Source organism: Aethalodelphis obliquidens, unplaced genomic scaffold, assembly GCF_003676395.1.
Source record: "Aethalodelphis obliquidens isolate GAN/ISIS:26980383/991018 unplaced genomic scaffold, ASM367639v1 scaffold45, whole genome shotgun sequence".
Taxonomy (NCBI): domain Eukaryota; kingdom Metazoa; phylum Chordata; class Mammalia; order Artiodactyla; family Delphinidae; genus Aethalodelphis; species Aethalodelphis obliquidens.
In genome coordinates this window covers 4,785,409-4,801,903 of record NW_020837989.1, presented here as the reverse complement: position 1 = coordinate 4,801,903, position 16,495 = coordinate 4,785,409, and the positions used below count along the sequence as shown (strand labels likewise).

The window sequence follows — 16,495 nt, the reverse complement described above, 5'->3', positions numbered from 1 at the left end:
TGTTCAATGGAGTGTATTTCATTTGTCTGAAGTCTTCTATAGAGATACATTCTTTTTTTTTTTTTTTTTTTTTTTTTGCGGTTGACAGTCGAAGTCTGTACCTTTTTATCAGGAAGGCGATAGCTTTCCAGAAGCCTCACCTGACTTCCACTATACAGCTTCCAGAACTAGGTTATATGACTACCTGCAGTAACTGTAAGAAAGCTTGGGAAGATGAAATTGTATATTTTTTCACTGGACATATTGCAGCAAAGTGTTTTATTATTAAGAAAGTGAAGAATGGAAGTTGTAGGCAACTGGTAATGTGCAACAAGGTCAACTTCACTTGAATTACAGGAGCAAAATGTGGTTGTGTGGTGGATATAGTTGCAAACCATGTTCCTTGAAGATACTCACATGTATGGATGAAGAATGTTGTGTACCATATCAGTAAACAAAGGATGTTGCAGCCATCAAGCCATCAGCCACTACAGCCACCCTGACTGTGCACCCTGAGGGGATTCAGGATGGAGAAAAACAGGATACCGGCCTAGATAGTTAAGGTGTACATCAAAGGAATGGTTTCGATGAGCCCAGGCTCTTACATCTTCCCATACATAGAGAAGTATTAAGTTCATTAACTTGAGATGTCTGGTTTTTCTTTAATTAACTAATCTTTTGCTGTTCTGACTACCTGTTTTTTGTTGCAAAAATTCATGTATATCCTGGCTACTCCCTTACCTCTTCAGAACAGTCCCTCAACTATCTGAAAGGCCGCTTCCCAGGCTTAGTCCTCAGTATGTCTGCCGAATAAAACATAATTCTCAACTTTTAGGTTGTGCATTTTTTTCAGTCCACACATGCATGAACAAAGCAAGAATCAGAAGCATTAAATCTTAGGTTAAATCTTCAAGCCATCACTTATGTAGTCTCCCATACACGTGGCTCAAACAGCAGACAGACAAGTTATGGGATTCTGCTGGGGCATAATTGGCTTATCTTAACCTATTTATTCATTATCAGATACGTACTGGCCACCTGCTATGAGCAAGCAATAACAAAGTTCCTAGGGGACAACAAGGTTGGCCTATTGGAGAAAGAGAAGAAATAAGCCTGTGTGGCTGTGAGGGGAGAATGTCAGAGAAGCAGGCAGGGGCCGGGAATAAGGTTAAAAGATTTCAAAGCTCTTTTTGGCTGTCCCCAGAAATGTGTTTCTTAGAAGAAATGCCTTCTAGAAGAAGCAGTGCCTAATTTGGAAGAGGAGATTTACCAATTTAGGGAGGGAAGTTTGATCTTTCAGTAGTACTATTCGTTTTGTCCTGAAATCATCTGCAGCTAAAAAAAACAAAACACAACTCGATTGTCCTAATTTTCTTTAAGGAATCAAACTCCTTCAGAGCCCCTTAAATTCCGATCATGTCCGCGAGTTTTCATGTTTTCACTGGAACCTATTGATTAGGAAATATATATGTAAATATACATATGTTGCTCCATCTGCCTGGATGATCGAGGCTGCTGCCAGCGTGCTGCTTCTTCCTGACAGTTGGAAACACTCTGCTTTGCCTCCTGCTTAGCCTTGTGAGAAGGAGGACTCAAGTGTCCTAAGTGATGATAAATCAGCCTTCAAGGGGGCCTCCTTACAATAGAAGAGCCACCCCCTGGGAAAGAGTTTGTCCCTAAGCAGAAGGGAAGTTTATCAGGAGGAACTCCCACTGAGGGGTAGTTTTGCCATGTGAATTTCATTGCTCTTTCAGAAACTACAGGCAGTTGCACCATGCCTGAGTCTACTCTGCTCAAGTCCCTTGACCCTTTGAACACCTAAGGCTATGCCTATTCAATTTTTCAACAGATGTTTGTCACACATAAACTAGGGACATTATCATGAGTAAAATCAGAGGTGGTGTCTGCTCTTTGGGAACTGACAGCCTATGGGAAGACAGATCCTATTCAAAAAGTCACACGCAGGGTAGATAATTAAAAACTGAGAAGTGTGCTAGAAAATGATTCTCTGAGAGCTTGGAACAAAGGAATCTGATCTCATTAGAGGTCAGAGAAGAATCCCCTGAAGAAGTGACACTAGCAGCTGCAGGCATTGCTTGAGGGCTTATTATGTTTCTGTCCTCAGCCAGAGACAGAAACATAATCGAATGCTGCTTAGAAGGAATTTATAGACCTGTTTAAAAAGTAAGATGTTCCTACAAATAAACCATCTGAAAGAGACAGTGTGGCATCAGCGCTAAATGGATTAGCACTAGATAATAAAAGCTTAAGGAGTTAAAGACGAAAAGTGAGTGGTAGCAGAGGGTGGGGAATACCTTGTGGATGGGGTGAGATTTGAGCCAGGCCAGGAGGATGAATAAGCCTTGGACAGTGAAGGAAAGGTGTTAATCTGGTCATGGAACTCAGAAATCTTCAATGGTGCCCTGCTGTCTTAGCAGTAAAAAAAAAAAAAAAAAAAAAAAATCCAATTACTTGACCCTCCATGACCTGCTCCCAGCCTATCTTCCCAAGTTTACCTTTTAAAGACCTCTGCACTCTCTTGGAAATACAGTAACATTCTACCTTTTACATTATAGTTACTCCTTTCTTACAAGTTTATGAGCAACTTGAGAGATGGCATCATGTACTAGTCACCTGTATTTGTAGCCCCTTATTCCTTAGGGTAACACCTTTTGTATAGAAGAGACAGTAAATGTTTGTTTAATGGGATGGGAGGGGGGACTAAACTGTTGTGCTGTAGTATAGGACTTTTAAAAAGTTTTAAATACCATCTTCACACTGGTGACTCCAAATTGATATTTCCAGCTCTAAATGCTCTCTTCCAGACCTGTGGATCTAACACCTCCCTACTTGCCATCACCATTTGGCCAGGCACCTCTAAAAGGCATCTCAAAATTAATATATCTGAAACAGAAGTTTTGATTCCCTAACCTGATAACAAAAGCATATATCAGTTTCTACCTCCACCATCTTCTCTCAGTAAATGGCACCACCATCTAGTCATTTGCTCAAGACAAAAATCAGTTTCATCCTGGACTCAATTTACCTTACTCTCAGTGTCCAATAGATCAGCAAGTTCTCTTGTTTTGCTTCAAAAACCATATATCTAATCCATCCACTACTCTCTTCCTCCATTGATGTCATGCTGTTTCAAGACACCATCATCTCTTGCTTGTAGTATTTGATGTTCCCCACTATTGTCCCCAGGTGATCCATTCTCAGCAGTGCAACCAGAGTGAACTTTCAAAAGCATGTCATCTCCTGCTAATGTTCTATAGTGTCTCCTGTCACTAGAAGAAAATTCTAGAAGAAAATCCATACTCCCCACCATAGCCTATAAGACTCCCTATGAGCTGCTCCTTCCTGTGTCCACGCTCATCACCTACCACCCACCTCACTATACCTCCCAGCCACCCTGACCTCCTTGCTGTTCCTCAAACACACCAAGCCTGCTCCCACCTCAAAACCTTTGGTCTTGTTCTTCCCCCTGCCTAGAATATCTTCCCCCAGATGTTCCCTTCACTGGTTTCTTCTTGGCATTCAGATCTCAGCTAAGCTGTCACCATTTCAGAGAGGCCTCCCTGACCATACAACAGTAGGTGCCCCCAGGGTTGGGGTTAGAGTCAGGGCTAAATAACTGTAATAATAACTGTTAATTTTACCATAGTACTTGTCACTATTTGTCTTAGTCCACTGGGGCTACTGTAACAGAATACCATCGACTGGGTGGATTAAAAAACGGAAATTTCAAAAAAAAAAAAAAACGGAAATTTCTCTCTCACAGTTCAAGAGGCTGGGAAGTCCAAGATCAAGGTGCCAGCAGATTTGGTGTATGGTGAGAACCAGCATCCTGGCTTGCAGATGGCTGTCTTCTTGCTGTGTCCTCACGTGGTGGAAAAGGGTGAGAGAGCTCTCCAGGGTCTCTTTTATAAGGGCACTAATCTCATTCATGAGGGCCCACCCCCATGACCTAATCACCTCCCAAAGACCCCCACCCCCTAATACTGTAACACTGGGGATTAGATTTCAGCATATGAATTTGGGGGAACACAAATTCAGTCTATCACTCTATTAGATATTGGTTATTATTTATTTACTTGTTTATTATATTATTTCCCCCACCTACAGTATCAGCTACATGAAAGTAGGGACATTACTTTATTTCCTATTATATTATCAGCAACTAAACAGAGCTTGGCACCTCTAAATTGACAATCACTAAATATTTGTTGCATCACTGATATAGATGGATGGGTGAATACTGGTTAATTGTGTAAACTTAAAGAAATAATTTAGAATCTTTGCCTCAATTTACCTCCTTCCTTGATGTAGATGGAAGGTAATATACTACTTATGTTTTCTGGAACACAAAGGACGTGGTTAAGATAAATGAGAAGGCTGAAGGCTTTACCACTTATTATGAGAAAAATATTGGAGTGTATGGGCAAGGAGCCATTTGAAAGTGGTGATGACAGGCTAATGGAGAAGAAATTCATTTGTTTTATTACCTGTGAACCTCCTGGATACTGAGTAAGATGGAGGAAAATGAAATGTACCCATGTGTAATATAAAAATTCATTATACAGCTTTTGTTAATTCAAAGTAGAGTAATGCTTTGTTTTTCTGGCATCAATAGGTATTTTGCTAAGTGTTTTGTTTTTTCAGATAGTTAATGTTCCCATTGTAAGAAGATTTTTTTCAATTTGACTGTTTTAATGGAAATAGTTTTCAAATAAGTTTCAGTGCCACTTTCTCTGGCAGCACACTGAGCAGAGCCTTTTGTCAATAACTTGGAATATCATTACAAGCTTACATTACATACTTGGGTATAAAATAGTGATAAACTCTGAAATCACAGATGTGTAGACCTTTTATACTTCCTGCGATCTTTTATGTATATTGCATAGGTTTGTTTTTTTTTTCTCTTCTTTCATTTATTTAATCAACAAGTAAGACACACAGTACATGCAGGCTGGCCACTAAGAACTCTGCCCAGAGTGATAAACAAGAGAAATGTGATTCCTGCCCTCTTGGAGCCCACAATCTGCTGGGAAAGATTACAGTGACCAAGGAAGTACAAGTGCGACAAGAATCTCAAAGGCCTACCCTGGGGCTTGGGAAGCACCTCCCCAAGGAAATGGCCTTTAAACTGATTCCTACAAATTGCTCAGGGGAAGAATGTTCCAGGCAGATGGAAAAGCATGTTCAGAGGGTGTGAATGGTGAGACAAAGGTGCATTTGAGCAGAAAAAGTAAGACCAGCAAGTCTCCTGATGATGCTGTAGTGTCAGGGAACCAGATTGCAGACCCCTCCTCCCATAAGCCCAGGCTAGGAATCTGAGACTTCATTCTAAAAACAAATTAAATGCTTCTTTTAAAGAGGGGAGTAACACGATCAGCATTACCCTTCAAAATATGTGTTAGAAGAAAATAACCACTAAACCTATGCTTTCACACATATTTTTGGTTTAAATGAAGTTAAGATAAGCGATGCCACAGTTATCAACCTTCCACAAAGTATGGAATTGACAGGTGATGCTCAGGGCCATAGGGACAGTGCAAAAATCGAGAAGAGGATGTTCAAGTTTGGGAAAGTGTGGGTTTCAGAAAGGAACCTCATTATTGGAGGCCTCTTACAATACGGTATATATAAGAGCCTGATTTAATTCGGTTCGACATTATCTGAAATACCCGCCATATACCCAAGAGCTAAAGGAAAAGTTTAAGTGGATGAACATGCACTGGGAGCAGATGCCTGAGTTCCAGGCCTGCCTTGGCCACTACCAGGATGGACCCTGGCCTTCAGCAAGTCTCTTCCCCCATGGACCTTAGCTTCCTCTCCTGCAGAATCAGATGATGCCTGTGCAAGCCACTCCGCCTGGAAGGCTGAGATGCACATAGCTTAGCAGGCAGGAAGCTCAAAGGGGGGCTCCATCACCTACTCACCAAGTGACCTTGGACAGATTACTTAACTTCTTTGAATATCGGTTTACCTATTTGTGAATGCCCTACCTCACAGATGATTGTGAGAGCTAAAACGCCTGGCACAGACAACGCAGTCAGGAAATATTAGGATCACTCTGTAATTTTACAGCTTAATATCTGCTGGCTCACATATTAGCCCACTAAAGCAGGAAAAAGAATTTGGAAATGAATGTTTCCTTCAGGAAAAAAGTGGCCCCTTATGAATTAAGAACTCATTCCACATATTTCATTTTTCTGTATCCTTTTGAGACTTAGCAACATTTTGGGAAACATCTTCCACCATCCATCTGTCCAACATTTGTGCTCTGGAATATCTTTCCTCTAACAGCTTGGCCAGACTCTGTTTTGAATGTGTCCAGTGACACTGTCCCTAGCCTATCTATTCTGAGCATGTTATTAACCTGAGCTTGCATGTATCAGTATAAATTCTGCTAAGAGCCAACATTTCCTTACTTTCTGAGCATCCATGCGGAAATAAGCTTGCATGGTTTCTTTGTGGTCTCTTTGTAGACCCCAAGGGTATTAATAGCAAGTCATACACCCTCCATTTTTCTTCTTATTTTTAAACAACTGGGTTTTAAATAAGTTTAATATATGCACATTGTTTAAAAATATGAACAGTATAGAAAGGTTTTAGGTTCAAAAATCTTTTCTTTGCTTCCCGCCCCCTGATCCTTAGTTATACTCCCCATATATGAACAGTATTTTATACATTCTTCCAGAAATCTTTTCCCTCCTTTCCTCTCTTTCTATATGTATTCTACGTAATTATCTTTATCTTACGCAAATAAGACAATAACATCCCACCTTCCTTTCTCTATGTATTTTATATCATTGTACTTATTTTACACAAATGGGACTGTACTGTTCAGACCTTATGTCTTAGACATTTTTCCGTAGGAACACCTATAGATCTGCCTCATTCTTTTGAGTGGCTTTCTGGCATCCTATTAATGGAATGTACCCTTTAACCAACCCCTGTTGTTGGACATTTTAGATGTTTCCAATCTTTTTCTCTCACAAACAGTTTCCTAAAAAATATCTCTGGACATACTTCTTTGCACACTTGATAAACTTTATCTGTAAGATAAGTTCTTATAAGTTTTAAAACCCAGAAGAGCATCCTCCTGTGTGTTCGCCAAGCCATCAGCCTGTCTCTGCTAACGTCAGACCTCCAAAAAGAGCTCCTTCCAAGGCTGGTGGCTGCCTTATTGGACAACACAGGTACAATCAATACTTTGAAAGATGTTATCAATCTTTACTGTGAAGACAGGTGATAATGTAGCAGAGTGCCTGACAAATATCCGAATATCTGACATACTGTAGTTACCTGTAAATTGTGGCTCTTAGTCATCTTGCCTTTATGCTTGTGAACAACCGGTGAGGAATTTATCTCCAAGGCCCGAAGCTAAACATAACTAGAGTCAATGGGTTGGTATAATATTAGCAAATTTAGGTGGCACTATTTTTATGAAACAGCCATTTACTGAAGATGAATGTCCAATGGAACAGGAAAGTCCTTCTTAGGTAGTAAAGGAAAACCTATGAGGCATTATGCTTCAGTTTTAGAAATTTTCTCTGGCTGGATCTCCAAGAAGACTTGACATTTTCAACAATAAAACTCAATTCATAGCTGGTAGGTATTACTCTTAGCATTTTGGGAAAAAGAATTGCCAATTTAAACAAAGTAGTGTTGATTTTGATCTTGAGAACATGAGAACATGATCAGGCATTTGGGTTCCATTCATTCATTCCTTCATTCAACAAATGTTTATTGAGCACCTGCTAGGTACAAGGCAGGGTTCTAGGTTACAGGGGATGCAATGTAAACCAAACAGATATGAGCCCAGCAATTAAATAGCCATGTGACCTTGGACAATCCTCTTGCCCTTCTTGGACTTTATCTTCCACATCTTTAAAAGAAGCTGGCTGAACTACATTGTCTCCAAGGATCCTACCAGATGTATCATTCTGTGCCTCTCCTTAATGCATTCTTAATGGTGATCTCAATGCAGTGCTGCACTAATTGCATAGCACATGGGGACACCACATAATCCTTCACAGGAGTACTGCCAAGTTTTGACCAATGGGTACTGTATTAGTTTCCTCAAGCTGCCATGACAAATTACCACAAATGTGGTGCTTAAGACAACAGGAATTTATTCGCTCACAGTTCTGGAAACTCAAGTCCGAAATCAAGGTCATCAGGGCCATGCTGTCTCTGAAGGATCTATGGAAGAATCCTTCCTTGCTTCTTCCCAGCTTCTGGTGTTGCCAGCAATCCTCAGTGTTCCTGGGCTTGTAGCTGCATCACTGCAATCTCTGCCTCAGTCATCACATGGCCTTCTCCCTGAGGGTTTGTGTCTCTGTTTTCTCTTCTTATAAGGACAACAGTCAGTGGAGTAGGGCTCAGCCTAATCTAGCATGAACTCAACTAGTTACACCTTCAAAGACTATTTCCAAATAAACTCACGTTCCTAAGGTTCCAAGTAGACATACACTTTGGTGGGGGGGACACTGTTCAACCCAGTACAGATACTATTTCCTTTTGCTTCTACCAAGGGTATGGACTGTTACAGCAGTGTCCACCAGCAGACACTGAGCTGGGGAGGTCACGCAGCCTAGTGCAGAGGGGTGCTCTATGAGGAAGAGGTAGGCAGTATATCTGAGCATCAAGGCTGGCACAAAGAACAGAAACGTGTTTAATGGAACCTGTGAGACTGTGCCTTGCAGACAGGTACAACAGGACGAGCAAAGCCAGCTTGTGCGCCCAGGACGTTCCAGGCAGTAAACAGCAACATCGTGTTGGGCGTGACAGTGTAAAGGGAACGATAACTGAAAGCTTTCCTCCCAGTTATACCTGGGAGACTTTATAACAGCGCTGTAGGCATGATTACTTCCAATTAATTGTTGGTTTCTTTGGTACCATTTTGAGTCATTTCTTCCCTTCTAGTTGAGCACCCAAAATGCAGGGATTTTAAAGGGTGGCCCACATGCAGGAAGGTCAACAGCTGGGCCTTGCAGAGCAGGGGTCAAGGGCTCTAGCTCTGGAGGCAATTCAAGGATGGAACCTCTGCTCTTCCCTCTTACTGGCTGTGTGTCTTTGGGAACATTAGTTCGTTTCTCAGAGCTCAGACTCCTTGGCTGTAAATTGGGGATAATAATAGAAACGTCTCATAGGATTGTGGTGAGGAGAAAATGTTATGTTGTGAGGAGAATAATTCATGTGCAACATTAAACAGTGCCAGGAACATAAAAATGTGCTTAATGTATGTTGTTGCTATTAAAATATCTACTAATCTTTCCCTGAGCTGGGGGAGCTTTCCCAACAAAGATAGAAACATGTTGTTACTTCTCTCATATTAAAAAAAAAAGACCTTTCTAGACTGTATCTTCCTCCAACACCTTCCCTTTACAGCAAAATTTCATAAAGGAATTGTTGGTCCTGTGTCTCCAGTTCCTCTCCTCCCATTCCACAAACAGGCCTCTGCCCTTCTCCCAACCCCTCCACTGACACTGTTCTCAGTCAGTGTGGTCCCCCGTGACCTCAGTGCTGCTAAACCCGGAGGTCATTCTCAATCCTCACATTACTTGCCTGGTCAGCCGTTTGTGACAGTTGAGCAGCACCTTTCTCTTGAAACACTTTACCACTTGGGTTCTTGGGATACCACTGGCTCTTGGTTCTCTTCCTACTTCCTTCTGACATCGGAGCGCCCCTAAGGCTCCTCTGAACTTCTCTTTTCTATCTACGCTCCCTCCCTAAGTAATCTCAGCCAGCCTTTGTACCTTAAACACCATCACCGACAGCTCACACACTTAGATGTCCAGCCCGGACATCTCCCCTGAACCGAGTCCGCATCTCCATTTGAATCTCACATAGACATTTCCAAGTCAGCATGTTCAAAATCAGATTCCTGATCCCCCTCCATGGGGAAACCTCTTCCTCACTTCGTCTGCCCCACCTTAGCAAATGGAAACCGTGTCCTTCCAGCAAATGGAAACCACGTCCTTCCAGTTGCTCAGGGTAAAAACCTGAGAGTCATCCTGACTTTTCACTTTCTCTTACACCCTGTCTCAAATCTATGAGAAAGTCTTGATAGTTCTACCTTCAGAATAGATCCAGAATCTGGATCTATTTCCTCCACTGCTGCTGCTCTGGTCTAAGCCCCCTTCATTCCTCGCCTGTATTACAGCAATACCCTCCCAACTCAGCCGTATTACATCAGTAGCCTCCCAGCTTAGCTTCCTGCGTCTTCCCTTGACCCCCTGCAGCCTATTCTCGACCCAGAAGCCAGAGGGACCTCACGCTTGGCTGCACATTAGAATCACCTGGAAAAGTTTCAGAAATGTCAATGCCCAGCCCATATCACTCTAATCAAATTAGAACCTCTGGGGGCAGGACCAGAGGGCACAAGTGTGGTTTTATTCTTTTATGTCAGATCATGTCACTCCTCTGCCCCAAAACTTCTAATGGCTTCTCATCTCAGAGTAAAAGAGTTCCTGAGATGGCCCAGGAGGACTCGCATCAGTGGTTCTCACACTGCGACAGCATCTGACTCAGCCAGAAGGCTTGTTCAAACACAGCCCGCTGGAACCCATGCCCAGAGTTTCTGACTCAGTAGGTCTGGGGCGGGGCCCTATGATTTGCATTTCTCGCAAGTTCCCAGGTGACGCTGATACTGCTGGGCGGGGGAGGAGGGATGGGGAGGGGCCACACTTGGAGGCCCAGTACCTTGTGGGATCTGGTCCCACACCTCTCAGACAGCATCTCCTGCTGCTCTTCCCCCACTCAGTCTGTTCCAGCCAAACTGGCCACCTTGTTATTCCTAAAACGGCCAGGTGCTTTCTCACTTCAAGGCCTTTAATCCTTGATGTTGCATGTACCTGGATTCCCTCCCTCATCTCTCTCAGGTCCCTCTTAGATGTCACCATGTCAGTGAGGCTTTGTACCTTATTGAAAAGGGCTATCCTCCTCCCCCTCCCTAACCCTCCTCCCTGCTTTATTTTTCATATAGTTCTTCTGAACATCCAACATACATTTACACATATATGCACATATATTTTCTGTCTCCCACCCCCAACTCACACAAGAAAGCTTAAACCTTATGAGGGAGAGGACTTTGTTTTGTTCACTGATATGTCCAGGGTGTCTAGAACCGTGGCTGACACGCAGTAGGTCTCAATACATCTAAACGGAAAAAAAGGCAGAAAACCCGACCAGACAGGAGTGCCTTAGTTCTGTTGATAGCCACGAGGGGCCGCTGTGGCGCCGCAGAACGGACAGGAAGGCTCGCTGCTGCTCTGCCTCCCACAGCCAAGGGCTTAACACAGACCCTGGGAGGGAAATACCTGGGTGGCCAAGCAGGCCAGCTGGGACATGGAAACATGTTTGTTATTGCCTCCTAAAGCCTCATGCCCAACACCAAGACAAGCTGCTCCCGGAGATCCGCCGCAGCCCATATCCAGTAAGCTTTTGGAAGGCGGCATATCAGGGTGAAAGCATTTGAACAAGTCCCCAGTGGGGTTTGATGGATACCAGGTCCTGGGGAAAGGCTGAGAGGAAGGAGTGAACCTGGCCTGGTCCAGGTAGACACAGCCGAGAGGCAGAATTACACAGAGTGGGGTAGTCACTCCAAGTTTAAATCCAGAAGCCAAATTCTCAGAGGGGAGAGGTGAGCCTAGCTTGAATGTATCCCTCCCTGGATCTGGGATGTTCCAGGGCTCACTCTTTCCTCCTTCCTCATCAATATAGCCATCTATCTATCCAGACGTACATGCATGCATATACCTGAAGGCTCTAAGAGAATTCGTTTGCATTCTCCGTGACATAGCATATAAAAGCTCTGGGCTTAGGAGTTAAAAAAAAATGCTTTAGTTTCACCTCCAGCTGTGTGACTCAAGTCTTACCTTATCTGTGTTCCCTACCTCGTGGATTTGTTGTGCTGAAATATTAGTTGAAATATTGTGAAAGCTCCCTGCGAACCATCTAAACATCAAAATGTTTGTGTTTTTTTTGCGTGTGGGTGGGGCTGCTTTCACAAATGGCACTTGAATCCAGCAGGGATTTATCAGAAGACCCCACCCAGCGTAGAATCCAAGTGAACCACAGATTTATTTGTGTGTTGGTTTGCATACAATTTAAGGACAATATTAATAATAATAATAGCTAAAAATTATGTAGCATTTGCCTCAGGCCAGTAAACCCATTACACACTTCATCTCATTTAATCCTTACAACAACTCTAAGAGGTATGAACTATCCTAATCTTCCAGTATATAGATGAGGAAACTAAGGCTCAGAGAGGTTAAGTAACTTGCCCTAAATGACAGGCTTGTAAATGAGATTTGGGCTCAGGCAGTCTGCCCCCTCCCCCTCCTACACCAGAGCCTGTTCAGTGACCTGAAGGGACAGTGAAATCATCCTGGTGGACCAGCCTTGGACCTTAGACCTGGTGTGCATCCCAGCTTTGCTACTTCTCAGCTGTATAAACTTGGGCAAATGATTTATCTGCCCTAAGCTGCTGTTTCTTCCTCTGTAAAATGAAGATAATATTTCCCTTGAAGGGTCGTTGTGAGGATTAAATGGGATAACACGTAAAGCACCCAGCCAGTCCCTGTGAGAGTAGATGTCCATTAAACATTACACCGCCCCTGACTCCTCATTAAAGATGAAAAAGCAAAGCACTGAGAAGCTAAATGTCTTAGCTGACATTTTCCGGTGTGTTTTCCCAGACTTTGTGGTCAGTCCCTGGGCCATCTCCAGGTAAGGTTTTCTCTTTGCTGCAGTTGGTAGTCAAGAATCTTGACTTTTCTCAGTTCCCTCTTAGCCAAGGTGGGACCCTGGCGGATAGGGCCCATCAGAAGCCTTTGCCCAGCCACCCTTCCCTCTTACTGGCCCTTCTTTTCTGCCCTCTCCCCATAGGTTGAAAAGAAGAATAGGACAAGGAGAAGTTAGAAGCTCCCTTGGTCATCAGGAGAATTAAGGTGAGGAGAAGGGATAACGCGGAGGGGAGAGATTCGTGGTTTGGGTCGTGCCCGCGCTCCAGTCAAGAGCCTCTTAGCTCTAAGCCACCCACTTAGGCACAGCAAGATTCACTTAGTCACGCCGTCTAGAATCGCATTTAGTATTAAAGCTGAAAGACCGCAGAGATTATTTCATTTTCAGCCAAGCTTCATGCTTGGTAGATGAGGCGTCACAGGGTGACTAACTTGCCTGGCGTCCCACATTAGCCGTCTCCCCAGCCACCCAGGGTCCGAGTTCCCTGGCCTCTTTGCCTTTTACTTTGACTCCCATGACCTCTCCATTCTCTGTGGATTCATTGCCCTGGAGCTTTGCGTGGTTAAGGCTGCAGTGACAGACTTTACCCCTCTAGTGCCATCTTCTCCCCCAACACTCTTGCTCTGCTGAGCACCACTTAGTCAAAACCTTTTTTGCTGCCTCCTGGCTGCCCAGGACCCCACACTAAGGTAAACTCCTTTGGCAAAATCCCATGTCCTAAAGCTTCCCCTATGCCCATTTCTCTATCACAGCTTACCTTTCTTACATCCCAGCCAACAGTCAAATTCAAAAGGAAATCTGATATGTAATAAGTTCCACCATGTTTACGACTGATAATGAACTCAAATGGTTCTAAGGTTGTTTATTTTTAAAACTGGGCTCCTAGAGGAATGAAATGTTTACCCAAAGAGGTAAGGCCTTTAGGGTAGAATTCTGGGAATTCTGATGCAGAAAATTCTCCCCAGCATGCCTCCAAGTGTCCAGTGGAGACAGCTCCAAGCACTGACCCCATGTGATACTAGCCTTGAATTAGAGGTATGCGTGGTTTCAAGCATTAGCCTCATGATGGTCTGGTCTCTTTTCTGAATCTAAGAAATTCTTGGTCTTCTTATCATAGCAAATCTAAAGTCGTTTATCATCTCCATTTCCTTGCAGCACTCTTTTAACCTCTCTTTTTCACCCAGTGCCTGCAGTCAGAGAGTGAAGGGAAACGGGGGTCTGTCAGGGGACGGTGCCAGCTGGTCTTTGACTACTTCTTGTAGCAGCTCTAGAGGCCCCCCTTCCAAAAATCTCAAGCACCAAACCCCAAATGCCTTATTTCCACAGGACTTGACCTCTTTCCCAAAATGCTTCCTAAGATCAATGTAAGTGCTCATTGTAATGGTTAGAATGGTGGTGCTGCCAGCTGTAGTAGATTTCCTCTCCATGTCATCATGATTCATGGTGGTCCTGAGGGAGGCGGAGAACACAGTGGCCAGGAGCTGGGATGACCACACATCCCTGTTTCTGCCTGCTATCCTGGCGTAATTATTAATAGGGCCAAAGTGTCCTGGGTTGAACGATAAACTCTATTAAGATCACGGGCTTGGGAGTGAGTTTGACCTGAATTCAAAGCCTACCCTTGCCTCTTAGTAGATGAGTGACCTTGGACAAGTTTCGTAAAGTCTATGAACCTCAATTTCCAAATCTGCACAAAGAGGATGTTATTAGCCACCACCCCCCACCACCACACCCCCCGTTCGTAAGGCCATTTGGCAGAACTGGCTTTGCACAGTGCCGAGCACATGCTAAGAGTGCAACCTGAGTTAGCTCTGATTCTAGAATTATAGAGCATCCATGTACATCCTCCTCATTTGCAGACTCACCGCAGAGAGGATGTAGACTCCAGTGAGGAATATTTTGCACTGGAAAAACTTGCAACCAGACAGACTAGCATTCAAATCCCAGCTGCACTATTTCTAGTTCTGTGACCCTGGGCAATTGAAACAAACTTTTTGAGCCTCACCTTACTCATCTGTGCAATGGGGATAAAAATCTCAGGGTTGTTGAAAGGAGAAAATGAGATAAAGGTATTGGAAAGCACTGTGCCCTGTGTACTAGTAAATGCTGCTGCTTATTATTACATTTGGGGGAAGTGAGGCACAGAGAGGTAGGAAGAACTGCCCACGTACACAACTAGGGTTGTGAGAGAGGGGGCATGTCTGGCTCCGTGCACTTTCCACTCTATCTTATGGTCTCTGAGGACTATATTCTCCCTCCTCCCCAGGTTACAATCATGCCCTACGCCATCAGCATCATTTCCAATGCTGTATTAATCCTTCACAAGCTCTCCCCTCCCTTATCATGGAGGTTCGAAACAGGAAATGGAAGCCTCATGATGACATGCAGCTGGCCCTGGGATTTCTGAATTAGAACCAAATTTCATGTTTGTGGAATAGATGTCAGTCTGCTGGCTGTGTGACATTGGGCAAATAACTATACCACGCTGAGCTGCAATTTCCTCCTGTGTAAAAAAAAATGACACCCCTTGCAGGGTAGGCGACAAACTAAAGTCATTCTGACTCCCAAACCTCTGCTTTTAACTTTGATCCTAGCTGAAGTTCAGTGGCTGTCCAGTCCCCTGGCTGTTTGAGGAGCATTTAAGATGATGGCAGGTAGTAAGAAAAAACCTACATTTCAGGTGTATGAGGATGACTTCAAAAATTGAGATTTGGGCTATCGTATGAGATAGAATGCTACCTCGTGTGGGTAGATATTTTATTCAAAATCGTCCAAAAGCAGTTGGCCTGTTTTTTGAGTTTTGTTTTTAACATCTTTATTGGAGTATAATTGCTTTACAGTGCTGTGTTAGTTTCTGCTTTATAACAAAGTGAATCAGCTATACATATACATATATCCCCATATCTCCTCCCTCTTGTGTCTCCCTTCCACCCTCCCTATCCCACCCCTCTAGGTGGTCACAAAGCACCGAGCTGACCTCCCTGTGCTATGCGGCTGCTTCCCACTAGCTATCTATTTTACATTTGGTAGTGTATATGTGTCCTTGCCACTCTCTCACTTCGTCCCAGCTTACCTTCTCCCACCCCGTGTCCTCAAGTCCATTCTCTACGTCTGCGTCTTTATTCCTGTCCTGCCCCTAGATTCTTAAGAACCATTTTTTTTTTTAGATTCCATATATATGTGTTAGCATATGGTATTTGTTTTTCTCTTTCTGACTTACTTCACTCTGTATGACAGACTCTAGGTCCATCCACCTCACTACAAATAACTCAATTCTGTTTTTTACAGCTGAGTAATATTCCATTGTATATATGTGCCACATCTTCTTTACCCATTCATCTGTCGATGGACACTTAGGTTGCTTTCATTGTCCTGGCTGTTGTAAATAGTGCTGCAATGAACATTATGATACATGACTCTTTGAATTATGGTTTTCTCTGGGTATATGCCCAGTAGTGGGATTGCTGGGTCGTATGGTAGTTCTATTTTTAGTTTTTTAAGGAACCTCCATACTGTTCTCCATAGTGGCTATACCAATGTACATTCCCACCAACAGTGCAAGAGGGTTCCCTTTTCTCCACACCCTCTCCAGCATTTTTTGTTTGTGGATTTTTTGATGAAGGCCATTCTGACTGGTGTGAGGTGATACCTCATTGTAGTTTTGATTTGCATTTCTCTAATGATTAGTGATGTTGAGCATCCTTTCATGTGTTTGTTGGCAATCTGTATATCTTCTTTGGAGAAATATCTGTTT

General features: G+C 43.4%; 1 long non-coding RNA gene across 1 annotated transcript in view; it reads left to right on the top strand.

The window, feature by feature from the left end:
* The first annotated feature begins 3,833 nt into the window (after positions 1-3,833).
* LOC113606822 (uncharacterized) overlaps positions 3,834-16,495 on the top strand; it is a 39,611-nt gene continuing 26,949 nt past the window's right edge. The window contains exons 1-2 of the long non-coding RNA XR_003427704.1: positions 3,834-3,880; positions 12,886-12,947. This is a non-coding gene — a long non-coding RNA (uncharacterized LOC113606822). The remainder of the gene's footprint in view (positions 3,881-12,885; positions 12,948-16,495) is intronic.